The sequence below is a fragment of the Protomyctophum parallelum genome (genome assembly GCF_964188405.1).
Source record: "Protomyctophum parallelum genome assembly, chromosome: 12".
Lineage (NCBI taxonomy): Eukaryota > Metazoa > Chordata > Actinopteri > Myctophiformes > Myctophidae > Protomyctophum > Protomyctophum parallelum.
The window spans coordinates 14,830,063-14,843,916 of record NC_139712.1 but is presented as its reverse complement, the minus strand read 5'-3'; positions in this window follow the sequence as shown (position 1 = coordinate 14,843,916).

Genomic DNA, 13,854 nt, shown 5'->3' with positions numbered 1-13,854 from the left:
TTGACTCTGATTGGCCTATACCGAACGTCCACTCTGTGACGCACACGGAAGCTTCTGTGACGCACCTCTCTGTAAGATACAGATGGCCCATGCAGATGGTCTACCTTTCTATGTATATGGACCGAACAACTGTGACAGGGATATTTTCCTGTAATTTAATTGATCAAATCAGTGTTTGATCTTGATGATTAATTTACTTGAGTTTTCAGCTGTAGCTTAACTCTGACCTTGTGTATAAAGTGAGTTTAATCTACGTGATGTGAATGCTCTGATGAAGGCTCATAATAGCCTAAGCTTTCATTTATTGGTGTGTGCCAATAAAAACAGTGGAAATGTGAGTACTTGAGATTATAGGCCTACATCATAACCCATCATTGCAAAATGAACTGCATATTGATTTAGTAATAGGGACTCGTATGCTGTACTGTTAAAGTATTGGGATAGTTATTACATAATGTATGCATACAGCTTGCTAATGGTTTTCTCATGGCAAATCATCTGATGTGCGTTCTCTTGCTTCTCAAAGGAACGCAGTAGTATATGGTTGCTGTCAGCTGTTAGTCACCTTGTTATAGTTATTTTTAATATTTTCTATTGGTTAAATATTTATAAAGCCCTCGGACAGACTTAACCCCTTTCAACCTGGCACCCTATTTTGGTCATGTCAGTATGGGTGAAACGTTTCACCGCATTGAAATGCACGCGAGCTTGCAGACCGGCTGTTTTCACTACCCTCGCGTGATGCAGTGTCATACGATGAAGTACAAACCAGGGCATTCGTTTCCGCCCGACGGCAACCGATTGTAAGTATTGGGACGGTTGTATTTTACTGTAGACTGTAATTTACATCATGAAATAAGCATTGGGTATAAAAGCGGCTTTGTTGCTGAAGAGGACATCTTGAGAGTCTCTGTGTTGTCCAAATGGGTATGGTTTCATGTGGTCGCCTGAAGTGGCAATGCAGACAGAGGCACAGTCGGGGGGTAACACAGAAAGGACGCCAAATATGTGTAAAGCTAGTGCCACATACCTCAGAACACAACGTGCGTGCTCACACTCACACACAAACACACACACACAGTGCGTGGTGACACCTCTGTCTTTCTATTTGGGTACTCTGTTTATGGCAAGTTTTTAGTATGTCTCTCACGTAAATGCTTTAACTGAAGATGCCGTTTTCAGGGATATATAGAAACAGTCTGCAGTCTTAGGTATGTATGGGAAATTGTTAGGGAGGATGTGGCGACCTACAGTATATTGTAACACTCTCTAAATAGATGGCCAAATATGTGTGAAGCGTGAGGTATAATCACTCCACCACACACACGTACAGTATCCACATATGTATACACATGCATGCACACACACACACACACATGCACGCACACACCTTCTGCAACTATACACTTTCTTAAATTAAATTCAGCGGCTGATTTATTCATGCTGATATATGTCATGAAATTATGGCCAACTGAATCACAAAGCAGGTTTATTGTTTTTTGTGCTTGTGTGCGTGCGGCCGTATACGTGCGCGCGTTTGTGTGTGTGTGTGTGTGTGTGTGTGTGTGTGTGCGTGGGTGTGTGTTGTGGGCACAGTGATTACCATGCACGACATAGACAGTAGCACTGTGACAGTCTCTCTGCATTCCTGTGGTCTCTCGGTCTCACTGGAGGAAGAAAGGAGTGAAAGAGAGAAGAGAGAAAGGGGGAGAAGGAGGAAGGAGAAAACAAAAGAAAAGCATAGAGGCATGAACGTATAAACATTATATGTGGGGTGTATTGGGAAGACCCAGCTGAATACCACATGGGCGCAAGATGCTGTCTTCAGCCGTATCCCCCTCTATGCATGCAATCTTCCTGCTATCCATCTGCCTACCTGTCCTGTTTCTCTCACTGTCACTATCAAAATACAGCAGCAATGCCCCAAAACACATTTTTAACACTGGGATATAAGTAAATATAAGTAAATCGATTCGTCGGAGGCAGGAGAAAGGTTCCACCAGGTCAGAATTGGCTGAAAGTGGACTAACAAATAAACACTGTATTTTACTATGAAGGGATAGGAGAAGAATGCTGAAGGTCATCTGCTTTCTTCAACCTCGTCAAATGAAAAAGTAAGATTTATACTCCCTGGGTCACCGACAAAGTCAAAGAGGATGAGGCTAGCAGGCACGCAGAACTTGAGGCAAGTAAATTGACCCTATATGGGTGCCAACCCAGGACGAAGCCAGGAGGGGAAAGAAGCGTACCACCTATGTAGACGTGCTGCGGCGTGACAGCTTGGCTGACAACACTGCAGAGCTCAAGAACCTGATGTTGGATAGGAAATTGTGGAGGGCAGCGATCCAGGAATCCCTGACTGGTGACTGTTGGCTAGACCTCACTCTCGCAGCAACTAACTAGAAAATTCGCAATTAAAAAAAATTGCAGAGTGTGGTTGCCGCAGTGGCTTACATATGCCCCTCCCACTAGTATTGCCAGCCAATTACAATTTCAAGTCACGCCTTAGATCATGCGTAAGTAATTCGGAGGGGATTTAACCCCCGAAATTCATGTTTTTGCGACAAACGGTTACATTTCTCGCATTTGCGGCGCCCCCTATGGATGAAAATGGAATTGCTTTTAGAACTTGGTTGATTGAACCACCCCGGACATGTGATTGAAATGTGGGATGGATTGGACATTCCGTTCGTGATTTATGGCATTTTTTGTGATATAGGCCCCTCCTACTAACTTCGGAAGACGATTACGGCCGAACGATACGCAGTTTTAATTGGATGGGTCCAGAGATCACGTGTGCCGATTTCTGTGAGATTTGGACAAAATCTGTAGGAGGAAAAGCAAAAAGTGTGTTTTGGACAAAATTCAAAATGGCGGAAAATCTATCATGGCGGAAATGGGCGTGGCCTATATGGGGAGATGCGTCATGACCCAAGGAATCCAGGGAAAAAATATTTTTTATTTTACGACCTACGGTTCAAGAGTTATAAGCCAAAAGGTAAAGTGGGCTGTTATAGCGCCACCATGAGGCCGACCGATAAAATTTTAGGGTTAAATAATTTTAGGGATAATGTTGAATTATCCCTAAAAGTTTTGTAACTATAGTGATTACAGTCTCCGAGGAATATATACTTGAATGTGAATTTTTGCCTTTTCCCATTCATGTCAATGGGGAAATTTAAAAATCACTTTCACCTAGAAACTACATTCACACTTTGTTATTCAGCTTACTGTGGAGACACATGCTGGAACTTTTTAGTATTGAGTTTGTGCTTGAAATGTACTGTAATTCGACAATCAATCAATCACTGACCTTGAGCAGTATAAATGACCTTCATAAGATTAGTAAATGACCTTCACCAGTATATATGACCTTCACCAGTATATATACTGGTGAAGGTCATCCTTGACCAGTATGCGGTCCGTGACCATGGACTATAGCCTTTCTCTTTTCCGCGATTTTCACCTTTTTTTTTTCAAATCCTCCGAAATCGAAAAAAAACGACATACTATTGTATGACCTCCGAGACCATGGATTAATGACCTTGACATGTATAAATGACCTTGATCAGTATAAATGACCTTCACCAGTATAAATGACCTTGATCAGTATAAATGACCTTGACCAGTATAAATGACCTTGATCAGTGTAAATTACCTTGACCAGTATAAATTACCTTGACCAGTATGCAGTCCGACACCATGGACTATAGCCCTTCACTTTTCCGCGATTTTCACCTTTTTTTAAATCCTCAACAATGATGAAGAATCGCGCACTATAGCGCGCCGCTCAATGACCTCTGAGACCATGGACCAATGAACCATGTAAATACAACACATTGAGCAGGGCACTGCAGGGAGTTGAACCCCGTTCAATGAACCATGTAAATACAACACATTGAGCAGGGCACTGCAGGGAGTTGAACTTGAACCCCGTTCAATGAACCATGTAAATACAACACATTGAGCAGGGCACTGCAGGGAGTTGAACCCCGTTCCGGTAAACCAGAAGTACGACACCAGTGCCTTAGGTTTTGTGTTGTCCTTTACAGGTCCTTTCGTTGAAATGTAAATTTTACATTTTCGAATTACCTTTGCTTTGATTTTTTAAACTTTCTCTTTTGCCGACCTCCCACATTTCATTCGATGATTAACAAAAAACAATGTTGGATCTGTAAGGATCCATTTGGTTACATGTGTTACACTCTCAGAGTTAAAGACCTGTAAGGGTCTATTTGGTTACATGTGTTACACTCTCAGAATGACAGACCTGTAAGGGTCCATTTGGTTACATGTGTTACACTCTCAGACTTACAGACATGGACCAAATGGTCCATTTGGTTACACTAGACCTGTACGTGCCCGTCGGCCACCATATATACTCTCAGTTAGAGCTGTAAGGGTCCATTTGGTTACATGTGTTACACTCTCAGAGTTACATTTGGTTAGCGTGTGCATGCACATGTGCGCCCGTGCGTGTGTAGGTGCATGTGTGTGTGCGTGCGTGTGTGCACGCTTCAATGACCACTGTTGGACCCCATGGGGATCAAGGACCTCAGGGAGCCACCCATAATTCACAACGATCACAGCGAACTCTGTTGCGTCACAACTGGTGGCCAACAGTCATAACCAACACCGCCGCCGACCCACAGGAGAATACCATCGCACAGTGGTATCAGACCAACCACAATCAGCCAGCCCTCAAACCAAACCCTTCGACCTAGAAGAACTCGAAACTGCAATGGGAAAGTTGAGCACCTGGGACCTAACGCAAAGACCTGGCTCGTGGGGATACTGAATAAATGCATGGCACAGAAAACCATCCCTTCTGTCTGGAGAAAGGCCAAAGTGGTTGCAATCCCCAAACCTGGCAAAGACCCATCATCCCCAAAGAGCTACCGACCCATTTCCCTCCTCTGCATCACCTACAAGAGAGGCTGCTACTCCAACGCCTCATGCCACTCATAGACACCAAGCTGACTAAAGACCAAGCTGGTTTCCGTCCCGGCCGCTCCTGTGCTGGACAGAGCTCAACCTCACCCAACCTCTGGCTTGCTCAGCTCGCATTCTGAGCTGGCTGGCTTGCCAGAAAGGCTGGTTCTGTTGCTGCAAGGCAAGGCAGGGCGGAGCAGACTGGGCCAGGCAGACAGAGAGCCAGGCCTCGAGAGAGGCCTGGCTGAGCTGACTGAGCAAGGCTAGTATGGCTGCAGTGGCTGACTGCAAGGGCTGATATGCTCTGGCTTGGCAGCCTGACTTTCTACACTGGCTGACTGGCGGAGCTGACTGGCTGCGTTCGCTGACTGGGCAGGCTTGCTGGCTAGCTGGCTTGCTGAGCTCCCTGAGGGAAGCTTTGGGATGGATCTCTAGGGGCATCGGCTTGTGTTGAGCCTTCCAACGGCGTCTACCTTGATCTCCGTCCTAAGAAAGAAAGACAGAAAAAGAAAGACACGCACAAACCCAACTATGCAGCTTCCACCTGAGGAACCGAGACGCGAAAAAAGAACTGAGCGTCACTTGGGATGGTCACAAACTCTCCAACCATACCCACCCCATGTATCTTGGAGTTACACTGGACAGGGCCCTCTTCTTCAAAAAACACCTGGAGAACACAAAAGCCACGGTCAACACCCACAATAACATCCTGTGAAAACTAGTGAACTCCAAGAGGGGCGCAGACCCACAAACAATCCGTGCAACTGCCATGGCCCTGTCTTTCTCTACAGCAGAGTATGCCTGCTCAAGCTGGAGCCGATCACGTCACACCAAATTCGACCTAGAAGAACTCGTGGTTGCAATCCCCAAACCTGGCAAAGACCCATCACCCCCAAAGAGCTACCGACCCATTTCCCTCCTCTGCATCACCTACAAGAGAGGCTGCTACTCCAACGCCTCATACCACTCATAGACACCAAGCTGACTAAAGACCAAGCTGGTTTCCGTCCCGTCCTGTGCTGGACAGAGCTCAACCTCACCCAACACATTGAGGATGGGTTTGAGGGAAAACAAATAACTGGAGCAGCATTCAGAGATCTCTCTGCTGCTTACGACACTGTCCAACACCGCACAATGGTCAGGAAAAGCCTCCTCAACAACAGGCGCTTCTATGTCCAGTTAAATGACCAGAGGAGTAAATGGAAAGCCCAAAAGAACGGCCTACCACAAGGTAGCCTGCTCGCCCCCTCCTTTTCTACACAAACGTCCAGCCACTACCCAAAGTAGTAGTACTGGAATGAAATGATAGAACACCTCACACACACATAGTTTCCTTTCGTGGCTGTTTACATTCGAGGGTCGCCGGTCCTCTCGAACGGAACAGTTTAACGTCATGCCCAGGACGAAAAGATATAGAGAACACCAACATGACAAATAACAGCAGGAAGGCATGGGCCACAATCCACCGTCTTGGCAAAGACCACACCACCCATAATTCACAACGGTCACAGCAAACTCTATTGCATCACAACTGGTGTAGTTATTGGATGGAGCCCGCACACCACCAAAAAAAGAAAAACAACATACTATAGTATGCCCTCCGTGACCATGGACTTTAGCCTTTCGCTTTTCTGCGATTTAACCTTTTTTCAAATCCTCAACAATGATGAAGAATCGTGCACTATAGCGTGCCACTTAATGACCTTGACCAATATCAATGACCTTGAGCAGTATAAATTACCTTCAATAAGACTAGTAAATTACCTTGACCAGTATAAATGACCTTGACAAGTACAAATGACCTTGACCAGTATAAATGACCTTCACCAGTAGAAATGACCGTGACCAGTATATGACTGTGACCAGTATACATGACCTTCATGAGACTAGTAAATGACCGTGACCAGTATAAATGACCTTTATAAGACTAGTAAATGATCTTCACCAGTATAAATGACCTTGACCAGTATGCGGTCCGTGACCATGGACTATAGCCTTTTGCTTTTCCTTGATTTTCACCTTTAAAAAATCCTCAACAATGATGAAGAATCGCGCACTATAGCGCGCCGCTCAATGACCTGAGACCATGGACCAATGAATGAAATACAACACATTGAGCAGGGCACTGCAGGGAGTTGAACCCCGTTCCGGTAAACCAGAAGTCCGACACCAGTGCCTTAGTTTTTGTGTTGTTGTTCATTTAAAGGTCCAGGTGTGCATACGCATGTGCGCCTGTGCGTGTGTAGGTGCATGTGTGCATGTGTGTGTGCACGCTTCAATGACCACTGTTGGACCCCATGGGGATCAAGGACCTCAGGGAGCCACCCATAATTCACAACGGTCACAGCGAACTCTGTTGCATCACAACTGGTGGCCAACAGTCGTAACCAACACCGCCGCCGACCCACAGGAGAATACCATCGCACAGTGGTATCAGACCAACCACAATCAGCCAGCCCTCAAACCAAACCCTTCGACCTAGAAGAACTCGAAACTGCAATGGGAAAGTTGAAACCCGGAAAAGCAGCAGGGATTGATGACATACTGGCAGAAATTATACAGCACCTGGAACCTAACGCAAAGACCTGGCTCGTGGGGATGCTGAACACATGCATGGCACAGAAAACCATCCCTTCTGTCTGGAGAAAGGCCAAAGTGGTTGCAATCCCCAAACCTGGCAAAGACCCATCATCCTCAAAGAGCTACCGACCCATTTCCCTCCTCTGCATCACCTACAAGAGAGGCTGCTACTCCAACGCCTCATACCACTCATAGACACCAAGCTGACTAAAGACCAAGCTGGTTTCCGTCCCGTCCTGTGCTGGACAGAGCTCAACCTCACCCAACACATTGAGGATGGGTTTGAGGGAAAACAAATAACTGGAGCAGCAACTGGAGGGCGAAGCAAGCACGCAGGCAGCTTGTGCCTGCCTGCGTGCCTGCCTGCCTTCCTGCCTGCCTTCCTCATGTGGAAACTGCATAGTTGACTTTGTGTGTGTCTTTCTTTTTCTGTCTGTCTTTCTTAGGATGAAGATCAAGGTAGATGCCGTTGGAAGGCTCAACACAAGCCGATGCCCCTAGAGATCCATCCCAAAGCTTCCCTCAGGGAGCCCAGCAAGCCAGCTAGCCAGCAAGCCCGCCCAGTCAGCCAACGCAGCCAGCAAGCTCTGCCAGTCAGCCAGTGTAGAAAGTCAGGCTGACAAGCCAGAGCATATCAGCCCTTGCAGTCAGCCACTGCAGCCATACTAGCCTTGCTCAGTCAGCTCAGCCAGGCCTCTCTCGAGGCCTGGCTCTCTGTCTGCCTGGCCCGGTCTGCCCTGCCTTGCAGCAACAGAACCAGCCTTGCTAGCAAGCCAGCCAGCTCAGAATACGAGCTCAGCAAGCCAACGCAGCTGGCAAGCACGCAGTTAGTCTAAACCAGTTTCAGACAGGCAGGCCAAGGCAGACAGACAGGAAGACCGAGGCGCCTAGGCAGGCAGACAGGCCAGGAAGGCAACAAAGTGCAGGCAGGGGGACTATCCGGCCTAAGGCTGCGCTGCAAGGGTTGGAGCCTGGCCAGCTCCTGCTGGTCTTGGCTGAGTGGCTGTGGCTGCACAGTAAGGCTGCGGTAACCTAGTCTGGGCTTGCTGCTGCACTGGCTTGCTCAGCTCGCATTCTGAGCTGGCTGGCTTGCCAGAAAGGCTGGTTCTGTTGCTGCAAGGCAGGGCAGGGCAGACCGGGCCAGGCAGACAGAGAGCCAGGCCTCGAGAGAGGCCTGGCTGAGCTGACTGAGCAAGGCTGGTATGGCTGCAGTGGCTGACTGCAACGGCTGATATGCTCTGGCTTGGCAGCCTGACTTTCTACACTGGCTGACTGGCGGAGCCGACTGGCTGCGTTCGCTGACTGGGCAGGCTTGCTGGCTAGCTGGCTTGCTGAACTCCCTGAGGGAAGCTTTGGGATGGATCTCTAGGGGCATCGGCTTGTGTTGAGCCTTCCAACGGCGTCTACCTTGATCTCCGTCCTAAGAAAGAAAGACAGAAAAAGAAAGACACACACAAACCCAACTATGCAGCTTGCACCTGAGGAACCGAGACGCGAAAAACCGCCACCGACCCACAGGAGAATACCATCGCACAGTGGTATCAGACCAACCTCAATCAGCCAGCCCTCAAACCAAACCCTTCGACCTAGAAGAACTCGAAACTGCAATGGGAAAGTTGAAACCCGGAAAAGCAGCAGGGATTGATGACATACTGGCAGAAATGATACAGCACCTGGGACCTAACGCAAAGACCTGGCTCGTGGGGATACTGAATACATGCATGGCACAGAAAACCATCCCTTCTGTCTGGAGAAAGGCCAAAGTGGTTGCAATCCCCAAACCTGGCAAAGACCCATCATCCCCAAAGAGCTACCGACCCATTTCCCTCCTCTGCATCACCTACAAGAGAGGCTGCTACTCCTGTTTACATTCGAGGGTTGCCGGTCCTCTCGAACGGAACAGTTTAACGTCATGCCCAGGACGAAAAGATATAGAGAACACCAACATGACAAATAACAGCAGGAAGGCATGAGCCACAATCCACCGTCTTGGCAAAGACCACACCACCCATAATTCACAACGGTCACAGCAAACTCTGTTGCATCACAACTGGTGTAGGTATTGGATGGAGCCCGCACATCACAGGTGTAAAAAAAACGTTCTGTATTGAAATACTGACAACGTTTCGATCTATTTGATCTTCAACAGGTCATGTGTACACAAAACATACAGTACACTTTTATACTAAGGGAGTGCCCCCATCAACCTATCAAAACACCACATTTTGGTGCCCCTCCCATCACTGCAGGTGTGACACGTCAACCCTGAGTGAGTAAAATGGGGATCCAGACATATTGATGTAAATATAGTCTGTTCAGAAATGTTAGTGCCTCTCATAGAGCTTGTAGGTGATGCAGAGGAAGGAAATGGGTCGGTAGCTCTTCTGGGATAATGGGTCTTTGCCAGGTTTAGGGATTGCAACCACTTTGGCCTTTCTCCAGACAGAAGGGATGGTTTTCTCTGCCATGCACGTGTTCAGCATCCCCACAAGCCAGGTCTTTGCGCTAGGTCCCAGGTGCTGTATCATTTCTTCCAGCATGTCATCAATCACTGCTGCTTTTCCGTGTTTCAACTTTCCCATTGCAGTTTCAAGTTCTTCTAGGTCGAAGGGTTTGGTTTGAGGACTGGCTGATTGTGGTTGGTCTGATACCACTGTGCGATGGTATTCTATGTGGGTCGGTGGCGGTGTTGGTTACGACTGTTGGCCACCAGTTGTGACCAACACCGCCACCGACCCACAGGAGAATACCATCACACAGTGGTATCAGACCAACCTCAATCAGCCAGCCCTCAAACCAAACCCTTCGACCTAGAAGAACTCGAAACTGCAATGGGAAAGTTGAAACCCGGAAAAGCAGCAGGGATTGATGACATACTGGCAGAAATGATACAGCACCTGGGACCTAACGCAAAGACCTGGCTCGTGGGGATACTGAATAAATGCATGGCACAGAAAACCATCCCTTCTGTCTGGAGAAAGGCCAAAGTGGTTGCAATCCCCAAACCTGGCAAAGACCCATCACCCCCAAAGAGCTACCGACCCATTTCCCTCCTCTGCATCACCTACAAGAGAGGCTGCTACTCCAACGCCTCATACCACTCATAGACACCAAGCTGACTAAAGACCAAGCTGGTTTCCGTCCCGTCCTGTGCTGGACAGAGCTCAACCTCACCCAACACATTGAGGATGGGTTTGAGGGAAAACAAATAACTGGAGCAGCATTCAGAGATCTCTCTGCTGCTTACGACACTGTCCAACACCGCACAATGGTCAGGAAAAGCCTCCTCAACAACAGGCGCTTCTATGTCCAGTTAAATGACCAGAGGAGTAAATGGAAAGCCCAAAAGAACGGCCTACCACAAGGTAGCCTGCTCGCCCCCTCCTTTTCTACACAAACGTCCAGCCACTACCCAAAGTAGTAGTACTGGAATGAAATGATAGAACACCTCACACACACATAGTTTCCTTTCGTGGCTGTTTACATTCGAGGGTCGCCGGTCCTCTCGAACGGAACAGTTTAACGTCATGCCCAGGACGAAAAGATATAGAGAACACCAACATGACAAATAACAGCAGGAAGGCATGGGCCACAATCCACCGTCTTGGCAAAGACCACACCACCCATAATTCACAACGGTCACAGCAAACTCTATTGCATCACAACTGGTGTAGTTATTGGATGGAGCCCGCACACCACCAAAAAAAGAAAAACAACATACTATAGTATGCCCTCCGTGACCATGGACTTTAGCCTTTCGCTTTTCTGCGATTTAACCTTTTTTCAAATCCTCAACAATGATGAAGAATCGTGCACTATAGCGTGCCACTTAATGACCTTGACCAATATCAATGACCTTGAGCAGTATAAATTACCTTCAATAAGACTAGTAAATTACCTTGACCAGTATAAATTACCTTGACAAGTACAAATGACCTTGACCAGTATAAATGACCTTCACCAGTAGAAATGACCGTGACCAGTATATGACTGTGACCAGTATACATGACCTTCATGAGACTAGTAAATGACCGTGACCAGTATAAATGACCTTTATAAGACTAGTAAATGATCTTCACCAGTATAAATGACCTTGACCAGTATGCGGTCCGTGACCATGGACTATAGCCTTTTGCTTTTCCTTGATTTTCACCTTTAAAAAATCCTCAACAATGATGAAGAATCGCGCACTATAGCGCGCCGCTCAATGACCTGAGACCATGGACCAATGAATGAAATACAACACATTGAGCAGGGCACTGCAGGGAGTTGAACCCCGTTCCGGTAAACCAGAAGTCCGACACCAGTGCCTTCGTTTTTGTGTTGTTGTTCATTTAAAGGTCCAGGTGTGCATACGCATGTGCGCCTGTGCGTGTGTAGGTGCATGTGTGCATGTGTGTGTGCACGCTTCAATGACCACTGTTGGACCCCATGGGGATCAAGGACCTCAGGGAGCCACCCATAATTCACAACGGTCACAGCGAACTCTGTTGCATCACAACTGGTGGCCAACAGTCGTAACCAACACCGCCGCCGACCCACAGGAGAATACCATCGCACAGTGGTATCAGACCAACCACAATCAGCCAGCCCTCAAACCAAACCCTTCGACCTAGAAGAACTCGAAACTGCAATGGGAAAGTGGAAACCCGGAAAAGCAGCAGGGATTGATGACATACTGGCAGAAATTATACAGCACCTGGAACCTAACGCAAAGACCTGGCTCGTGGGGATGCTGAACACATGCATGGCACAGAAAACCATCCCTTCTGTCTGGAGAAAGGCCAAAGTGGTTGCAATCCCCAAACCTGGCAAAGACCCATCATCCTCAAAGAGCTACCGACCCATTTCCCTCCTCTGCATCACCTACAAGAGAGGCTGCTACTCCAACGCCTCATACCACTCATAGACACCAAGCTGACTAAAGACCAAGCTGGTTTCCGTCCCGTCCTGTGCTGGACAGAGCTCAACCTCACCCAACACATTGAGGATGGGTTTGAGGGAAAACAAATAACTGAAGCAGCAACTGGAGGGCGAAGCAAGCACGCAGGCAGCTTGTGCCTGCCTGCGTGCCTGCCTGCCTTCCTGCCTGCCTCCCTCATGTGGAAGCTGCATAGTTGACTTTGTGTGTGTCTTTCTTTTTCTGTCTGTCTTTCTTAGGATGAAGATCAAGGTAGACGCCGTTGGAAGGCTCAACACAAGCCGATGCCCCTAGAGATCCATCCCAAAGCTTCCCTCAGGGAGCCCAGCAAGCCAGCTAGCCAGCAAGCCCGCCCAGTCAGCCAACGCAGCCAGCAAGCTCTGCCAGTCAGCCAGTGTAGAAAGTCAGGCTGACAAGCCAGAGCATATCAGCCCTTGCAGTCAGCCACTGCAGCCATACTAGCCTTGCTCAGTCAGCTCAGCCAGGCCTCTCTCGAGGCCTGGCTCTCTGTCTGCCTGGCCCGGTCTGCCCTGCCCTGCCTTGCAGCAACAGAACCAGCCTTGCTAGCAAGCCAGCCAGCTCAGAATACGAGCTCAGCAAGCCAACGCAGCTGGCAAGCACGCAGTTAGTCTAAACCAGTTTCAGACAGGCAGGCCAAGGCAGACAGACAGGAAGACCGAGGCGCCTAGGCAGGCAGACAGGCCAGGAAGGCAACAAAGTGCAGGCAGGGGGACTATCCGGCCTAAGGCTGCGCTGCAAGGGTTGGAGCCTGGCCAGCTCCTGCTGGTCTTGGCTGAGTGGCTGTGGCTGCACAGTAAGGCTGCGGTAACCTAGTCTGGGCTTGCTGCTGCACTGGCTTGCTCAGCTCGCATTCTGAGCTGGCTGGCTTGCCAGAAAGGCTGGTTCTGTTGCTGCAAGGCAGGGCAGGGCAGACCGGGCCAGGCAGACAGAGAGCCAGGCCTCGAGAGAGGCCTGGCTGAGCTGACTGAGCAAGGCTGGTATGGCTGCAGTGGCTGACTGCAACGGCTGATATGCTCTGGCTTGGCAGCCTGACTTTCTACACTGGCTGACTGGCGGAGCCGACTGGCTGCGTTCGCTGACTGGGCAGGCTTGCTGGCTAGCTGGCTTGCTGAACTCCCTGAGGGAAGCTTTGGGATGGATCTCTAGGGGCATCGGCTTGTGTTGAGCCTTCCAACGGCGTCTACCTTGATCTCCGTCCTAAGAAAGAAAGACAGAAAAAGAAAGACACACACAAACCCAACTATGCAGCTTGCACCTGAGGAACCGAGACGCGAAAAACCGCCACCGACCCACAGGAGAATACCATCGCACAGTGGTATCAGACCAACCTCAATCAGCCAGCCCTCAAACCAAACCCTTCGACCTAGAAGAACTCGAAACTGCAATGGGAAAGTTGAAAC